Source organism: Oenanthe melanoleuca, chromosome 2 (genome assembly GCF_029582105.1).
Source record: "Oenanthe melanoleuca isolate GR-GAL-2019-014 chromosome 2, OMel1.0, whole genome shotgun sequence".
In the NCBI taxonomy this organism is placed as follows: Eukaryota; Metazoa; Chordata; class Aves; order Passeriformes; family Muscicapidae; genus Oenanthe; species Oenanthe melanoleuca.
Window position 1 is genome coordinate 19,598,183 of NC_079335.1, and position 17,628 is coordinate 19,615,810.

At 40.9% G+C, this 17,628-nt stretch overlaps 1 long non-coding RNA gene across 5 annotated transcripts in view; it reads left to right on the plus strand.

Annotated features, from left to right (window-relative positions):
* The window catches only part of LOC130249086 (uncharacterized), a 30,879-nt gene extending 19,768 nt beyond the window's left edge, over positions 1-11,111 (plus strand). For 3 of the 5 annotated variants that reach the window (XR_008839733.1, XR_008839735.1, XR_008839732.1), the window contains 3 exons: positions 2,061-2,273; positions 3,185-3,286; positions 3,734-11,111. This is a non-coding gene — a long non-coding RNA (uncharacterized LOC130249086). The remainder of the gene's footprint in view (positions 1-2,060; positions 2,274-3,184; positions 3,287-3,733) is intronic. The other 2 variants (XR_008839734.1, XR_008839736.1) reach the window with 2 other exon arrangements.
* The last annotated feature ends 6,517 nt before the right edge of the window (positions 11,112-17,628 follow it).

Genomic DNA, 17,628 nt, shown 5'->3' on the forward strand with positions numbered 1-17,628 from the left:
TTATACAGGAATTAAAGAAGAGAAAGCACACAATAAGAATAAAAAACCAAATATTTCCTTTTTTGGCAGTTTCAGGAGCCCTCTTTTCTAGCCTGAATCAGTTGCATTGAAATGTAAGAAAATTACTTCCCTTTTTTGGATACCATAAAAAAATCCAGTGCTGAACTATGGCATAGGAAAAACAAAAATACAGGAAGGAGTCCCACATTATTTCCTTTGGTCAATGTAGGGCATTAAACAGAAAAATAAAAGCCCCATCAAAAATCCATCAGCATTACTGCAGCTATCCCCAGGGTTTCATTGACACTCTCATAATTTCTCAAGTTCACATTATTTGCTTTTAACTGCATAAGGAAGGAAAGTAAATGGTACTGAACACATTGAAGAGAAGGGGTGACAAAAATATCTAATCATATATGTGCTTATAGGAATTTGAAATACTAAACAACACAGCAGCGCAAATATAATTTATACAAGGAAAAACAAACAAGCAAAAATAGCAACTGAATGAGATCTTCTTCATGTATTGAAAATAGACAGCTTGGGATAATTCTGAACACTGCAAGATATTACAAGTTTTTAGGATGCCACAAATTTATTAAATGTCATTTAATATGAGATGTCTATAGCACTGGAGGTTGGACTGGATGATCTTTTAAAAGGGTTCTTCCAACCCAAGTGTCCTGTAGTTCTGTGGTGTCCACATCTGAGCTGTCTGTATGGCAATGAAGAGACAAGGGCAGTTTCCCAGAACCATCACTTCAGACCTGTTTTAAAAGTCCACCCTCCCAGAAGATGGACTGCATTCTATGAGCACTTTAGCTGAGCTGTGAAAAGTGTCTGGGTTACTCAGACAGAGCTATCCAGAGCCTGGGAAGATGAACCTCTCCCTGTGTTTCCTAATTGCCAGTACAGGTTGTATTGCACTAAGCTGGGCACTCAGAAAAGGAAAGAGAGAACAGAGAATGTGTTGTGTGCAGCCATAGAATATATGCATCTATGGAAGGGACATAGAGCAAAAAATCAAATTTTCTCACAACTGTATGGGTTGTGTTAGGAAGCTGTGATGCAACGAACCCACAGACATACTCTTCCCTTAAAACACAGGAAGGAATGTAGGCACAGTTTGGGAAACACAAATGGCAATTTTCCTATTGCCAAAAACAACTCTACAAAACACAGAAAATTTCAGTGTGAGAAAATGAAGGGAACATATGAGATTACACTGTCCCTCTCCTACATCTATACATACTTTTGGGAGAGTCTAGGAGTAAATTGTTTCACAAACTTTAGGAATAGACCCTCCAATCAGTACAGTGACAGGAGTTAACTTAAAGCAAGTCCTTTTACCTTAGAACAGCTAGCTCAGTCCATGATTACTATGCAAAATTCCTTGATATTAACCTTAAAGTGTTACTTACAGGCACTCCTGTAAAGAGCTTGAAGGTTCTTCACAGTTCTGTGTGTCTCTTGACCTCGGTGGGGAACCAAGACAGACAGTAGTAAAAAATCTCACATGAGTAATTTTTTTCCTATATCCTCCCTCAATGAGTCAGACACACTACAATTTTGAAATTGTTCTGGTTTTGACAAAGATTCATGAGGAAGTAACTTAGGCACAAGACCAGAATAGTACATAATTTGCAAGTGCCACTTTCCACCTTTTTTTTCTGGCAGAGTAATAGATATCAGCAAATGAGTTCAGGGCCCAAATTTCAATGATTTAATATTATGTTGAGTAATGCCTTAGGTCTAGAACATTTTAGCTATTTTGGTACTTCCTTTGAAACTAGCAACAATTCAGTACCCAAATAAATTTAAAGCTCTAATAATTTTCATCCCAAAAATATTCCTACTGAGATCTGTGCAAATACTCCTGTACACAGTCTGTCAGAATATGGTCCTAAGAATAAGATATACCTTAAATATACAATAAAGACACAAGTTATATACAATAAATATAATTTATGTAGAGGAGGGTAGAACTGCTATGCAGAGGAACTTCTGCTTTAACTCTGGCACTTAAACTTTTATTTTAAATCTACTATTGGTTTCTGCAGACAGTTTGCATGTGCATTTGTGTGTATTGAGAAGAAAGGTAACTCTGAACACCCATCCTCCCCACTTGAATTGGGTCACACGTTGTCCTACCAACTGAACCAGTCAGTCCTTTCATTCAGTTGTCATTGGGACCATCTGATAAAGAGGACAACAGATTTAAAGAAAATCAAAGGCTGATACACAGCTTCACAAGGACAACAGCAACAGAAAGAGTAAGAGGATTGTTTCACACCTATGATACCTTCATACACTGCCTTTTTCAGTCATTTTCAGAACTAACTTGCAATTATGGTTTTACTGTTTATGTTTAACCCTTCAGATTCATTTTTCTCAGAAATGTCATAGGTGGTTTGGTCCATTACAGAGACATTACCTGCTACATGTAAGGAATTCTAAATGGGAGACTGACTCTCATTTAGACTCTGATTTCAAAAATCCAGAGCTGTACACTAGTCTTGGTTCTGTCCTTGGGCTCTTTGCAGAATCCAATCAGCAACTACTGTAGTGCTGGCATGCACATTATCTATTTGCCCTTGGTTGAAATGTCTCTGTGTGTAATTTTCCAGACAGCTGGTTTTCCAGCAGATGCTGATAGCATTGAAGTAGCAGGCTGAGCCCAGCTTACCCCTCCACAGAGAAGCCATACCCCTGCTCTTTCAAAAGCAGCTACTGCACAAGTTCAGAAAGCTGGCAGACAGAAAGGTGAACATAGCACAATGTTCATAGCATCTAAATTATACATAATACAAGGCTATAATTATATACAGTGGACCATCTGTAACTGGAGAAAGTCTCTGATTATTATAGGATGAATGGATGAAATGATCTTTTAGCAGAACATATCGTTCATATTATGAAATAAGGGAATATTCTGTCAAGGGATGCATGTAAGAGAATATTAAGACAGACCAAGCCTCCACTGAACCCAGCATCTGAGCCCTGATAGCAGCACATAGCAGATGTTCACAGAATCACACAGTGGGGAATATGGACCATTTGGACATGGTCTAGGTGACCCTGCATGGGAGGGAGGGAGGGGTGAAGATGACCTCCAGAGGTCCCTTCCAACCTCAACTACTCTTTGGTTCCATGACCATTGCGATTCCTCTTTTCATTTTTCCAGCCTCTGAGGCCAATCCAAATGGCAGCACAACCATCTGGAGTATCAGGCACTCCTCTTAGGTTATTATCATCTGCAGAGCTCCTGGGGGTGCACCCTTTCCAGGTCAGTAATGGAGATATTATATTGTATTGGCCCCAGTGTCAACCCACGGGACATACCACTAGTGAACTGTGTGTAACTGAACTTCTCATTGCTGATCCCTGGGCCCAGTAGTTCATCCAGTTTCCAATCCAACTCGTTGTCCATAGCTTGCCTATGAGATTATGAGAATATTATGGGAGACACTGTGGAAAGCCTTTCTGAAGGCGAGGCAAACAGCATCCACTGCTCTCCCCTCCCCCCCACCCCAGAATTAGTCACCTCATTGCAGTCTGTCACATTGGGCAACCATGAATTCCCCTTTGTAAATACATGCTGAATACTCACTGCAAATGGTTTACAGGATTAGTTGATTTGTAACCTTCCCAGAGATCAAAATGCCAGCTCCCTGGATCATCCTCCTTCCCTTCTCGAAGATAGGAGTAACATCTGCTTTCTTCCCCCCTTCAGGAACCTCTCCCAGGCCCCATGATGCTTCAAAAACAGTCAGAAGTGACATCAGCCAGCACCCTCAGGACCCATGCATGCCTCCCATCAGGTCCCATGGTTGCACATCTGTTTAACAGTGCCCTAATTTGATTCTCCTCCACCAAGGGTAAGTCTTTGCTCCACACTTGCTCTTGTCTCAAAGGCCTGGGATTCTTAAAGACAAGTCTTCCTAGTAAAGACACAGTTGAAGAAAGGGATTTTTGCATTCCCTTGGGCTATATATGAGAAAGAAAGTAGTTTATGGTCATCTGGATAAACTATTTCCACCCCGTATGTTTTCAGGAACAAGGAGTTTTATGGGCAGGCTTTACCCATACCCACCAATTTGGATCAAGTACTGGCAGTATTTCTAGTGTCTCCTAGAGAATCAAATATGCTGTAAAGTACATACAGATAATGTAGAAATCAACCCCACAGTCTGAAAGCTACCTAAGGCCATAGCTCCCTTCAGAAATACAGCATTTTCATAAAGAGCTTCAGCTGCTCATTCTTAACCCATATGCTGCAATCAGATGCACCGGTGTCACTGCATATTTTTTGGCAGGTTTTTTAACACAGAATATTTTAATGACCCACTCACAGCACATCCTCACAAACCCTTTGCAGTGCCACATTTTCTGGGATCAAGGTGGATGCCTGCTGGCTGGTGGAGGCTGAGGGGGGGGATAATATTCCCTCTCCTGGGGAGATATTATCTCTAGCAAACATCAGCTGCTGGGGCTGTCTGGTTCCTGCAACTTCCCCACTGATGTTGTCAGCTACAGGCCACTGGGAGGAACTGACAGTTTATGAATTTGAACAACAGTACAACAGTGGCTGCTGCTTTTCCTTCTGCTCTGCCAGTGCAGTGTAGATGTTTCTGCACTCAACAAAGTCAGGGTCATTTCAAAATTAGCGCATTTATGACATTTTTCCTAATTTTCTTCTTAATCCCAGTGAAAAGACTAGCTAAACTTGCACATAAAAGGTATTTAAAATGTCACTGCTAGAGATCTTACTGTTCTGGCAGTTGCTCAATGCATTTCAACAGATAATGATGTGAGTAACACAGTATGTGTGTTAATTTCAACCATGATTAGCATAGTTTGGATAACACTGTGCTTCAACCATTGTAACATGCAGGCTGGATGAGTGTTTTTGGGGGTTTTCTTTAGGATGCTGAAGATTGCTTCCTTTTGTGGCAGCTGTGTGTGGCAAAAACAAAGCAAGTTCAGAGCTCTGAACACCATGTCTCATTGAAAGCACTCCCTATTCTGCTTTCCTCCTACCTAAGAAAGATCAGCTAGCCACTGATAGTCCTTCCCTGTGGCTGGCTTCCAGAGAGCAAGGAAAGAAACAAACATAAGCATTTGTAAATATTTGCACCCTTGTTTTTGAGTCATGGCTCTAATTATTGTTTCTGTTTTACTGCCACAGCAGAAATTTAGATTAAAAAAAAGACAATTGCATTTTATTTTCTAAATATCCAAGGAAATGAAATAATGACAGTGGATTGTTATTCCCAGTGAGCAGAGCTCCACCGGATGAGCAGTGTGTCTGGAGCCAGCAACAAATCATGAGTAAATGGTTCTTGGATTGAATCAGGATTGTGGAAACTCACTTCTGAGGGGCCTCAGTGAGAAACCCAATCCAAACACTGCTGAGCTTTGGTAAAGCTTGTATTTTATGCTGGAAGCTGAAACTAATCTTTATATGAGATAGAGGTATTTTTTGAATCTTTGAAAACACTGACTGTTTGCTATAACTTTTAGGCAGAGCTGAGGAAGGTTCCTAAAAGTCTCCAGGAAAAGCGGGGAGTTTTCAGCTGACTAATTGCCACTGGTAGCCACATAAATGCTTCTGACTTGTCCCAGGAAAATGAGATCTTGATATCTCTCTATGGAGTCTTGATTGAGTGTCCAACAGATATCACAAAGTGGCTGCCCAAGGCACAGATTTATCACATCCTTTTTTTTTTGTGAAATCTGGAAGTGCCTCTCTTTGCTGCTACAAGTTACTTTACTTTGTTTATATTTCATAACCTCTTCTATGTAGGAGATGCCACTTCCAACAAATTACAGAGCCAGCTACAGCTGCTACCTCCAAATGCAGAGAGAATAGGCATTTCAAATGAACATAAAATCAAAGTTTAAAAAAGCATTTTTAGCAGTTTCACAGTTATAATGAGGAGCTGCACCTGCCAAACTAGCTCTTCCAAAAAACAGGATACAGCATCTGTGAGATTCTGGATTAAAGGGTCTGTAACCAACCTTATTTGGAAATAAATGCTGGTTGGTTCATGGCTGGCTGTAGGATTCCTGCCCTTCACTCCACAGACTGAACTGTTGAGCAGATTCATGGGCACCTACTTTTGGGCTGGAGTTTTGCCTGGTGGAGTCATGTACCTTGTTTTGGACTCATGAGTCCCTGGCCTGAGCATTCCCACCCTCCTTGGCACTACATACCCAGCTGCTCATCTACTCCTGCTTTAACTCATTACAAAATCACACTGCTTAGAAAAAAATATATTATTAAAACTCTTTAAAATAAGTAGGGTATCACTTTCACTTTGTTAGACTGGCTAGAGACTGAATGAGAGATTATTCCAGAACATTTGAAAGGGGAAGTAGTCTCTGCTGAGCCACAATAATGGGAATGGACTGGGAAGAGTGCAGAAAGTTCTCAGGCTGAAGATGTTTTATGCACTCCTGCTTGATGGGGGTACACCTGGGGATACTCACAAAGTTTGATCCTCAAACTGTTTCATACACTGATAACTGATTTTTCATTCCTTTTTTTCTCCTGTGTGTTTTCATCCAAATCCTCATTTAATATCCTATTAGCTTTTATACCAAAGCAAAAACACACCAGACAGAAGAACTGAATCCTTTAAAAGACTCAAAGGAAATGAAAAACAAATAGGATGTGCCACAAAAAGTTTTTACCCCAGAGAGTTAAACTGTAATGAAATACCAAACAATTCCAATCTCATTTTTCTATACTATATGCAATTCCAGATAACTGAAGCCAGCATTGCTCCAGTGAAGATGCTCAAACAGTGAAGACTGACGAAATTATAAAGGAAAAAGGTTATATGGAAAAAAGAGAAAAATATAATAACAGCATTTGTTCGACCATATCTTACCAGGAAATCTGATACATTGCTAATAAATTTCTTACTATATGCTATGAAAAGAGTCAGTGAGATAAGGAAAGAAATAATATACCCAAGGAACAGCAACTAGATAGCAATCTTAGCTTAGAATAATGTAAGTTGAATTTATAAAGGAGCTATCAAAACATCTGGCAATGTTGCTATAAAATAGGTCTGGCATTTCCATCTTTACCCCTCAGTTACTTTGAAGGCATTTGTAACTTTGCTAACCTGCTTGAAACTTGCAGTAAAGTATTATTTTCCAGCCTTGCTTGGATGTTTGGGTATTGTTAGTGACTAATAAGAAAGTGCCTTCTGAAAAAAAAAAAAAAAAAAAAAAAAGAGAGAAAAAAAAGAAGAAACAAGGCAGCTGAGGCTTACAAGACAATACTTGCCTTCTCCAAAGCCTTTCCTTGTGTTGCCTACTTCTGACCAAAGACTGAAATTTCTGTGTTCTGTTTTCTGTCTTTCACGTGGTTGTGCTGAAGAATGGCTTCTTTATATTAAAAAGAAATGACAAGGGAGGAAGTGGTGGATGCAAGGAAATTAGTTCTTGTGCACAACGAATATATGACACTAAAATCAGCATTGAAATAGAGTGTTTTGAGAAAGAAGAAGTGGTAAAACAAAGGGGAAGACACAGAATGAAACCCACAGAGCATTGTAAAACAAACCTCAACACATATGAGTTTGCAGAATTATGGAAATAGTTAGACTTTCATGAGATATTAATTTATGGGTTTCCATCTGCCCTGTAACTTTACAGGACATGCTATCTCCCAGGATAATTATTGCTTTGGGCTGGAAGGGACCTTAAAGACCCTTTAAAGACCTTGAACACCCCCATGGGCAGGGGCATCTCCCATTGGACCAGGCTGCCCAAACCCCAACCAGCCTGGCTTTGAACACTTCCACGGAGGAGGCATCCACAGCCTCTCTGGGCAGCCTACACCTCACCATTTTCATAGTGAAGATTTTCTTCCAAGTATCTAATCTAAATCTACTCCCTGACAGTTAAAATACATTATTCCTTATGGAAGCAAGCCAAGAGAGATGGCACACAGCCTACCAACTAACTGTTCTGGTCAGGAGGAAGATAACTCAAATATGGAGAAGTTAATATTTATTTATAAATTATGTTATAATACGAGTAAGAAGTGAGCTCCCAGTGTGAGGAACTGAAAGGTGGGAATTTGCTTTTCTTCTGACCTCTGCAGAAAATTTTTGATCCTGATATTTACTAATAAAATCAGAGGATTAGTTGTATGACACCTTAAAAGAAATTTGGTGTAGTGAAAAATAAAAGCATTTTTTGGTATAAATACTGCTAGTTGTCTGCAAAGAATGAAAAATGGAAGAAATTTCCTGCAGTTATACACCTTTTTTTTTTTTTTTTTTAATCTTAAACTGATTCATTATAAGTTTTGAACTAAGCCTGGTACAGTGACAGCAGCAATTAATTATTTAAGTTGTTACAGGTAAACAGCATGCATCAAATGGAGCAAAATATAAAACCCAACATTAAATAGTAAAATATAATAATTTATAAGAAAAGGAATTTCTATTCTTGCAGATGCACTTCCTTCTGCATTTTTATGAAAAGCAACATTCAGGCTTCCCATAAATTATCCTTTCCTCAGTAATCAAAACTTCAATTAGCATTTGTCAACATTTGTACTTTGTTAGGAAGAAAACAGCTTATGAGCCATTTCCTTTCCTGCAATCAGGCAAAGATTGTGTTCAGGATGAGACAAGCCAATTTGGAGCTACAAAACTTTCTGAACAGGGGAGTAAGGAGGCTTTTAGGAAGAGAGCTTTCCAGATGAAACTAGCCAGTCAGAGCCTGAGTTTTCTACCAGTACTCAGACAACACAGATCATAGGCCAGCACCATGCAAACATAGTTAAAAACTGATTTTAACAAAAAGATTTATAGGAAAGGTAGCTGTCTTGAGGACACTTTTGTGTTGAACTGTAATTGCTAATGGGATGAATTACACTGTGCTGAAAGAGCTCAATAATTGCCATGAGACTATTAAGGATTGTTTTGAGGCAGCAGCCAAACCTCCTGGAAGCAGGACAGGGAGTGAGCCTGAGGCTGATTCCTCCCTCCCACAGAAGGGAGTTTGCAAAGAGAGTTAGCCTGGGATGTGCTCAAAATCTGAAGTGTAGATTATACTATATTTTAAAAGCTCTACCATAGGATAATTAAAGTCAATAATTCTTGCTGAAAAACTTGCTCCTAGCTGGCAAATGCCCTATTTTGTACTTTTCAGTGTTCCAAAGAAAATATCAGTGCCATGACATAATTATTGCATTTTCTTTGCTTTTGGCATGCTGTAAAATGTTTTACTCAATTGGATGAGAATAAAGGAAGATGCTCAATACACTGTAATTACTTTTACTATTTCTTGATTAACCAGTTCTCAATGGATCTTCCCTCTTCATCACAATTATACTGAAAGCTCTTTATTCTATATTTTTTTCCATAGAGATTGTTTAAATATGAATGAGATTAAATGACTGTAAAAGGAAGTGCAACCAAGCCTTTTCAGTAACAGTCAGTAAATTTTCTTGTTTCACTTAGGTTTCATAATAAGATGTATATCTTAGTTACTGGAAAGAAAAAAAATCCTTGTCATATCTTTACTCGAATTGATTTGCTACCATTTATTCAGAATACCAGTGCCATGGAGAGTTTAATCCTGTTCTAGGATAATGAGTAACTATTTAAGCCTGATAGGTATGAACCCTATATTTCCTGTAGTTTGCTAAATATTCATTAAAATACAATAAGCTTGTTTCATTTTTTTAATGGAAAAAACATTTTTTTTCTAAGTGCCACTGCTCCAGTGTCCCTAGAAGGGAAAGACCTAATCCACATTAATGGAATTTATGTAGGTGGCCATCAATTGGTTTGCCCTCCTTTTTGGCAAAACCTGCCACCTTGGACAGTTTCTTACAGCTCTAGTCCTCTATCAAACAGAAAATTTAGGTTTTGATTTAGACACATGATGTCTCATAGCCATGCAAACTATGCTAACATTTCCAATACACTCATGATTCCTTTCTTCATGCAACCCAAACAAACCATAATGCTGACAAAACAATATAATGCACCTTTCCATGCCTCCATGCTTTTCCTATTCTTTGGGCTTTTATCTTTCTCCTGGGAAGCAAACCTCATGTTCTACACCAGGCATTTTCTTCAAATCATGGAGCATTTCATATCCTCTGATATCCAACCTTCCTTTCTGTAGAGTTTATAATCCATATCAGGATGGAGCCATGAAAAAAACCCTTTTCAGGTTGTTGTTACTAACCCTACCAGAACTTTGGCTTAGCTACCAGCCAACCTAGGTGCCTCCTTGGTCTGTCCATGCCCTTGTCCAGAGACTCAAGCAGAAGTGTTTCATAGAAGTCTAGTTTCAGTCCTGTGACATCACTTCCAAAAATTTCAGTCAAAGGTGAAGGCAAAAAATTTGCAGATTTGGCTACTTCAGTAATCAACACAGCAGTGGCAGTTCATGACTTCAGCTGGAAATATCACCATGAATTAGCCAGAGATCACAAAACTGCAATCCAGAGCTGGTGGTTGTATTCTTCAGCCCAGATACACTAGAAACCGGCTGAAAATGGGCTTGACTCCACTGCTCATGTGAAATGATCCAGGCCAGATCTGCCATGGTGGACAGATTTCCTTAAGCCCTGCTACAGGGTCAGAGCTGTGACATGCATCAAAGGATCACCCAGTGCTTCAGCTTCATCACAGACACTGCCCTCTCCACCTCCAGCCACAAGCCCAGTTAGCAGCACTCAGCCCTAAGAGCTCCCTGCAGCTCCTCAGTACCAACCCAGCACACCCAAAACTCTCCTGTGCTTCTCCCACACAGTAGGAAAGGAGATAATTGCAGGGAAGATGGCAGGAGAGAGGAAAAAAATAAATTAAATAATTTTAAGAACTTTCTGGGGACATGAGAGCAAGGAGAACTTTAACCTTGACTGCTAGTCTTGGTCCACTCTCATATCACAGTCAATCACCTGCACAGTTCCCACTTTAGACAGGACTAGAGGCTCTCCCAATCCTGCAGGTGGGCATCAGTTTATTTGGGGATTTTTTGATTGAGTGTTTGGGAGTTTTTTGTGTTGTTTTTTTTTGTTGTTGTTGTTGTTTTTGTTTTGTTGGTTTTGTGTTTGGTTTTGGTTTTGTTTTTCTTTGCTTTTTTTTCCCGTCCAGGATGCATATCTCCTTTTTCATATAAGGAAAAACTCTCAAGCTGCCTTGACTACCAACAGCTGGGCTTGCTGTGGGAGTGTGGAGCTGGGTTCCCAAGGATCATTTGAAGGATTTTGCTCCACACATGTGTAAAGCTGTGTAACAACTCCAGGCACATCTGAGGTTTCCTTGACCTTCTGTCAATAAAATCCCTACCCAGCCTCCAGGGCTATTCTTTGATGGCCCTTTCTCATATGTCTTTACATTTAATAGGTTGCTTTTCAGTTTTAGAGTGGCAGGGTGTGCCTGTGTATGTGTGTGTCAGAAGAAAACATAGGACTCTTTTAGAGCCTAACTAAAATGTCTTGTTTCCACTAAGAAATTGTTGTCTAAGAGTTGTTAGGAAAAAGAAGAGCAAAACATTTCTTCAGCTGACCATACCTGGTGGATGCTAGTGGGATACACATTACTGACAGTGCCATAAGGTAAGTGTGAGTGGGCAGACAGGGTCTTCCTGGGTTATGCAGTGGCAAAAGAGTCCACTGCACTTCCTATCCAAAATCAGGGTTACTCAGAATGTACCACAGAGCTTGCTGCTGATCCTTCACCTCAATGTGATTGCAAAACATGTTCTTGAACTACATTAAACTGATATAAAAACTCTCTGCAGGCACAGCTCCATGCAGCTGGCCAGGATATGTTCTGCCCACAACCTAGGGTTAAATAATATTTTCAGTATAACTGTAAAGTTCTATTTTTTTGCAGAATATTGTGATTTTATTTATGAAGTGAATGAAATTATGACATAAAACACTTAGTTTATATATATTCCCTTTTAACTCCAAAGCAATATTGAAAGACCATGTAAAATGGCCTCTGGATGTTTTTCCCTAAAATTAAAGTTCTTCACTTAAAACAGGTTATGATAAATGGCTTTGGTGGCACAAATGCAGCATATTAAGACTGGTTATTAGCCCATGTGGCAAAGAGGAATGGAACTTGTTTTTATTTCCCAAACTCAGAATGATTGTGTATATTTTGTTTTGTTTTTGTTTTTAATTCAAACTCTAGTACAGCATCTTTTGTGTTTGTGGTAATTATGCTGAACTTCATATCCCAAAGGAGAAATGTGTAAATGATTCACTCTTTTGTGGCTATTTGTTCATCCCATTAGCTCAGGAAATATATTTTCCAAGCTCTGCATTAGTTTAGCCAGCTGGTGACTAAAGTAGTCATTTGTGTTAGCACAAACAGAGCAGAGTTAAACAACAGAATAGACTACATTGCTAAGTAGTATAATATGACCATCTGAGGAAGCAGCAATTGTACAGAATGATTTAAGTTTATTCTTTATTATTCATGTGCTAGTTGTCAATGTGGATGGAGAATAGCTCATAAATCATTTACAGCTGTTACTGGAAATGTTTATGTTTTGACAATTTTTCAAGCTGTCCTCAAAACCAACGTGGATACTACTCTCAACTTGCATTGTAACAGGGAAGCTAGGCTTTATCAACCATACATAATACTGTCTGCCTTGGATTTGAAGGATCCACTAAAGACTCAGCCTGGATAGGTGGCTGAAGCTCTGCCCTGACAGCAATGCTGCAGCACACGAGCAGAGATGCTGAGGCCCACTTACCAGCTGTCAGAGGGGAAATAGCTGAGTGATCCTTCACCAGCACAAATATAACTGGTAGAGCAGCATGGTACAGGCACCCATGAGCTACCAAACCAAAAATTTTGGAGGAAAAGGGGTGTGGATTACAAAACTAAAGCGTTGAAGTCAGTGCAAGTCCATCAACTTACAGCGAGTTCCCATGGAGGTAAATGTTACAGTACAGACTGTTTGCACTCCTAGGGTCCATGGAGAATGCAGGACAGATCTGAATTCCGGTGATATGATGGAATTCAGGACAGTGGTACCTGCCCAGCCATGGTGAGTCACATCCAGAGCTGCACATGGCCCCACGGTGCTCCTTGATCCCCACAAACTCACTGGGGCAGTGAGGGACATGGCCCCTATGCTGTGTTTTCAAATTCCCACAGGACTCTGGAACTGCAGACACTTTTCAAGCTCACCTCCTGGCCATCCTCCAGCTCCATGCCCTGGAAGTCCCTGCTCCCTCCCCAGGTCCTTTCCATCTCCTGGTTTCCCCTCTGGGGATCCCAGGGCTGCCACTTCTACCACCTCCACTGCCAGCCTTCATTATTGGTCGATCCTGAAAAGCCAGCCTGAGTCTGGGCTGGCAGCACCCATGTCCCTGCAGGCAGCCTGCCATCACCCCGAGCTCCCTGAGCTCCCAGCCCCACGCCGTGCCCCCCCCCACGCCTGGCACAGTCTGTGCCTTATGCCAGGTAGCTGCCTGCTTCTGCAAAAATCCCTGGAAATACCTTTACAAAGAGCTTCTCCACTTAATAGCAAGAGTCAGCATGGAACAGTGCCAACAGATTATTTAGACTGCCTGGCATGCACTCTCTCTTAAAAACACCACCACTAAACCCTTTCTGTTCTATAATGTTTCAAATACTCCTGTTTCATATTAAAACCAGGAGGTGTTCTTGTAGCAAACTATTATATGTAATAAATCCTGATGAACAGTCTTTTGCAGTAATCCTGTAAGTTCAAATTTCACTACAGTTTACACTTCAGAACTTGAATCTCATAAGAGGTATGTGTTTTCTCAAACATGTGCCATGTCAAACTGAGGACCCTCCCATCCCAGCTGACTCCACCAGGTCACATCAACTGTGCAATGATGTCCATACCCCCTGAAATCTCCTCTCCAGCAGGAGACTGGACTAAAGTCCTACTGAGGTCCCATCCAGCCTGAATTATCCTACTATGATTCCACTATTCATTCCCAGGTACAGGACTTTGCATTTGCCATTGTTGAATTTGTGCTTTTGGCCCAATGGCACAGAGCCCTTGAGCATGTTGTCTGATTCCTGCCCCCAGTTTGGTATTGAATGCAAACATGCTGAGAGCAAACTCCACCAGGTCATCAGTAAAGATGTTTAAGCTGACAGGTCCCAGGACAGACCCCTGACAGAATTCTATGGTTTTATCCCTTTAACCACTGTCCTTTAATCCTGACTGCACAATCAGTTTTTTACCCATCTAATGTCTATCCATTTAGATTGTCACATCCTAACTCTGATACTTGATGGACTTTCTGTTTGCAAAACAGAACACATTCTCTGTCAGCTCTTACTTCTTGAGCTTTTGAAGAACTGCCATGAGGGTCTATTGATCCATTTTTCATGTCAACTCTACAGTCTTTAAAAGCCTCATTGCATGTCCTTTCCTTGTCTTGGATCTGTCTCAAATGAGTCTGAATCACTGATTATCCAAACTTTAACAGGAGTTTAAAGTCAGAGTAATCCTATCTGTCAACTAGGTTTAGAAAACCATTACATTGTAAACACTCTAGACAATAGCTGTTTCAATGATTATTTTATGTGAGCTGTAGTTGACAGCTGAGAGCTTTCTCCTGTCTGACTGTTACCATTGAGCTGCAATGCTTGTACTTTCTGTAATGACTCAAGGACAGGTGAACAAGAGGCTATTCTGCCCCTCACAAAATATTGGTCTTTATAACAGTGTGCTAAAGAAATTAGATATTTGAAAACTAGACACAAGTAATGCTTGGCTGGTTTTCTGCTGCTCTGACAATGCAAGCATGGTTTTGCTGGTGAACTCTGCCTGCTATGGACTGTTCTGAATCTTTCCTTAAAAGTTGAAAAAATTTGAATGATTTTACCACCAGGCTCCATAACAGAAAACATTAAAAATAGCAAGGGATGTTTTTCAGTGTTTATTTATAGACTCAATGCTAATTGTTGAAGTCCAAAGACATTTCTAGACAAAAATGGAGATAAAGCTGCTCGTCAGCAAGGTAGGGGTAAGAAACAATACTCCAGATTACCTAGTCTGAACCAAGATAATTCAAAGTCAAGATAACAGAACTATGCTGACTACTAGTGATGCACCACTGAGACATCCACAAAAGCTTAATGTTTCCCAGCAGTGATAATGTGAAAGCAAGATCTTTTAAAAGCAGGTCTTTAAAAAAAATCACAGAGTCAAAGAGTACTTGAGGCTGACAGACATCTCTGGAAACCATCTAGTCCAGCCTCCCATTCAGAGCAGGTATGGCTACAGCAGGTTCCTGGGGACCATGCCAGTCAGGACTTGAGTATCCCCAAGGATTGTCAGTCTACCACCTCCCTGGATAATCTGTACCACTGTTTGACCAACTGAACAGTAAACATATTATTTTCCTTATGTGGGAGTGGAATTTCCCATTTCAGTGTATCCCCATTGTCCCTTGTCCCCACTGGGCACCACTGAGAAGAGTTGAGCTTTGAGAAGAGGTTGGACTGAGACGTAAGTTGGACTCGATGTCAGAGGTCTTTTTCAATCTAAGATTCTTTGATCCTGTGATTCGAAGTCTGAATCCTCTTCTTTCCACCCACTGCCCATCAAATATCGACATACACTGATGAGATCTTCCTGAGCCATTTCTCTTCAGCCTCTCACATCACAGAGGCTCCTGTTCTTTTGTCAGATTGGCAAACCTTCACTGGGCTTCTTCCAGTCTGTTCATGTCTCTCTTGTACTGGGAAGCTCAGATGGGGTACAGCTTTCCAGATGGACCTCACTAGTATTGAGCAAAGGGAAAAGTTGCCATGTGTTTCTTGTTAATGGTATGTTCTGTTATTGCCCAAGTTAATGGTTTGGTCCAAATTATACCCTCCCACCCACCTTGTCAATCTGCCCTGAATTCCCTGTTAATAGTGCCAACCCCCTGCTTGGAATTTCCCTTTGGAAATCCCCTAAAACTGGATGTCTCATTAGTCCATGTGACCCAATTTCCCCCCCTACCTCCCTCATTGGACCATGTTTTTGTGAACCCTGCCTTTTACCCCTCCCCAGAATTTCTCAAATTTGCTAATGATTTGTACTCTCCCCTGAACCTCCCCCACATTTCAGCTGTTGCACACTCACATTTTCTGTCTTTTGCCCCCAAATTCCCCAGAGTAATAAAATCCTCTTTTATCCTATGCAGAAGACCTCTCCCTCCCCCTTGCCTCCTCAGAGAGCAGACCTACAGCAAAAATGCAGTAGAGTAATTGGTGTAGCCACACCTCAGGTCGCTGCTCCTGGGGTGTGACCCCCTCTGTCCGATGTGTCGGGGGAGGGAGGATCCCCTGCCTCTCCCTGCTGGCAATCCTTGACCTGGTGCAGCCCAGGGTACGCTGGCTGCCTGCTCAGCTCAGGGTCGTGATCAGCCTCTTGCCCACACTCTGCAGAGCTGCTCCCAGGCAGCAGGACCCCAGCCTGTGAGGGTGCATGAAAATCCTTTCAGTCTGTCAAGAAAAAATAGAGGTAACATTCACCAAATGCCCAAAGTCATCTCAGAGGCCTCCTTTAGGGGTATGCTGAGTGTCTCTCACACACCACACAAAACCTGCAGGCGTGATGCTGCCTCTTACTGCTTGGCTGCAGTGGTCAGAGCACCAGAATGTCTTACTTTTCCTTCACTCTTCAGCCCTTGCCCAAGTTGCCCTGTGCTGAAGGCATTTTATGGGGAAGAAAAATAAAAATTACTTTTAATCACCATATATAGTGCAAGGACCTGACACAAAGCCTCCTTCCACTGAGCCATTGGAGTAATGACACACACAATGGCTTCCTTCTAGGTCACTTTTTAGGGAAGGAAATGTAAGCCAGTCATTTCCATTCAAAGAATATGGCTGTGCAAAATCCAGTCCCACAAAAGCACCTCAAGGTTGCAGGTAAGCACTTCTGCCCAGGAAAGAAAGAGAGAAAGAAGGAAAAAAATGCCAGTTGCTTCTTCAGATTCATAATTCTTTTTTCCTCCCTCTCTATGCTTTTCCTCCCTCCCTTGTACTGTTGTCATCTCCCTCTCAAGACAAATGGGATAGCTATGGGATTTCATCTTTGCAGGGCAGAGGCAAAGGTGCTTGGATGATCTAAGGATATTACAAGTTACTTCATTTCAAGTTCCAATCCAAATACCATTTTCCAGCAGTTGTAATGAACTGTTTTAATAAAGTTTTAACTTTCTGATGCTCTTTGCTTCCTTTGCTTTCCTTTTCCTTCAATGCCATCTTAATATAACTGGGAACATCAACAAAAAAACTTACTCCAGTTTTTCTGTTGTTTTACATCTTACAAGTGCTTCCATAGATCTATGTTCTATACGACTAACAAAACTCCCCGAATTCTGACTATTCTTGTCATAAAGTATTTGTGTTATTGAAGCTGTATGTTCAGGAATGTCTAAACTTACTGAAGCAAGGACAAAAGGTTGGAGGCATTTTTGCCTGGAATATGTGTGAGCCATCAAGCATTGCAAAACCCGAGGGTCAGGGTGTTGTAGCCCCTCACAAAGTAGAAGTTTCCTGCTCAGAAAAAGCTGCAGTGACTCAGCTGCAGGGTGCACAGTGACTGCAGGTTTCAGGAGCAGCTGGTAGGAGT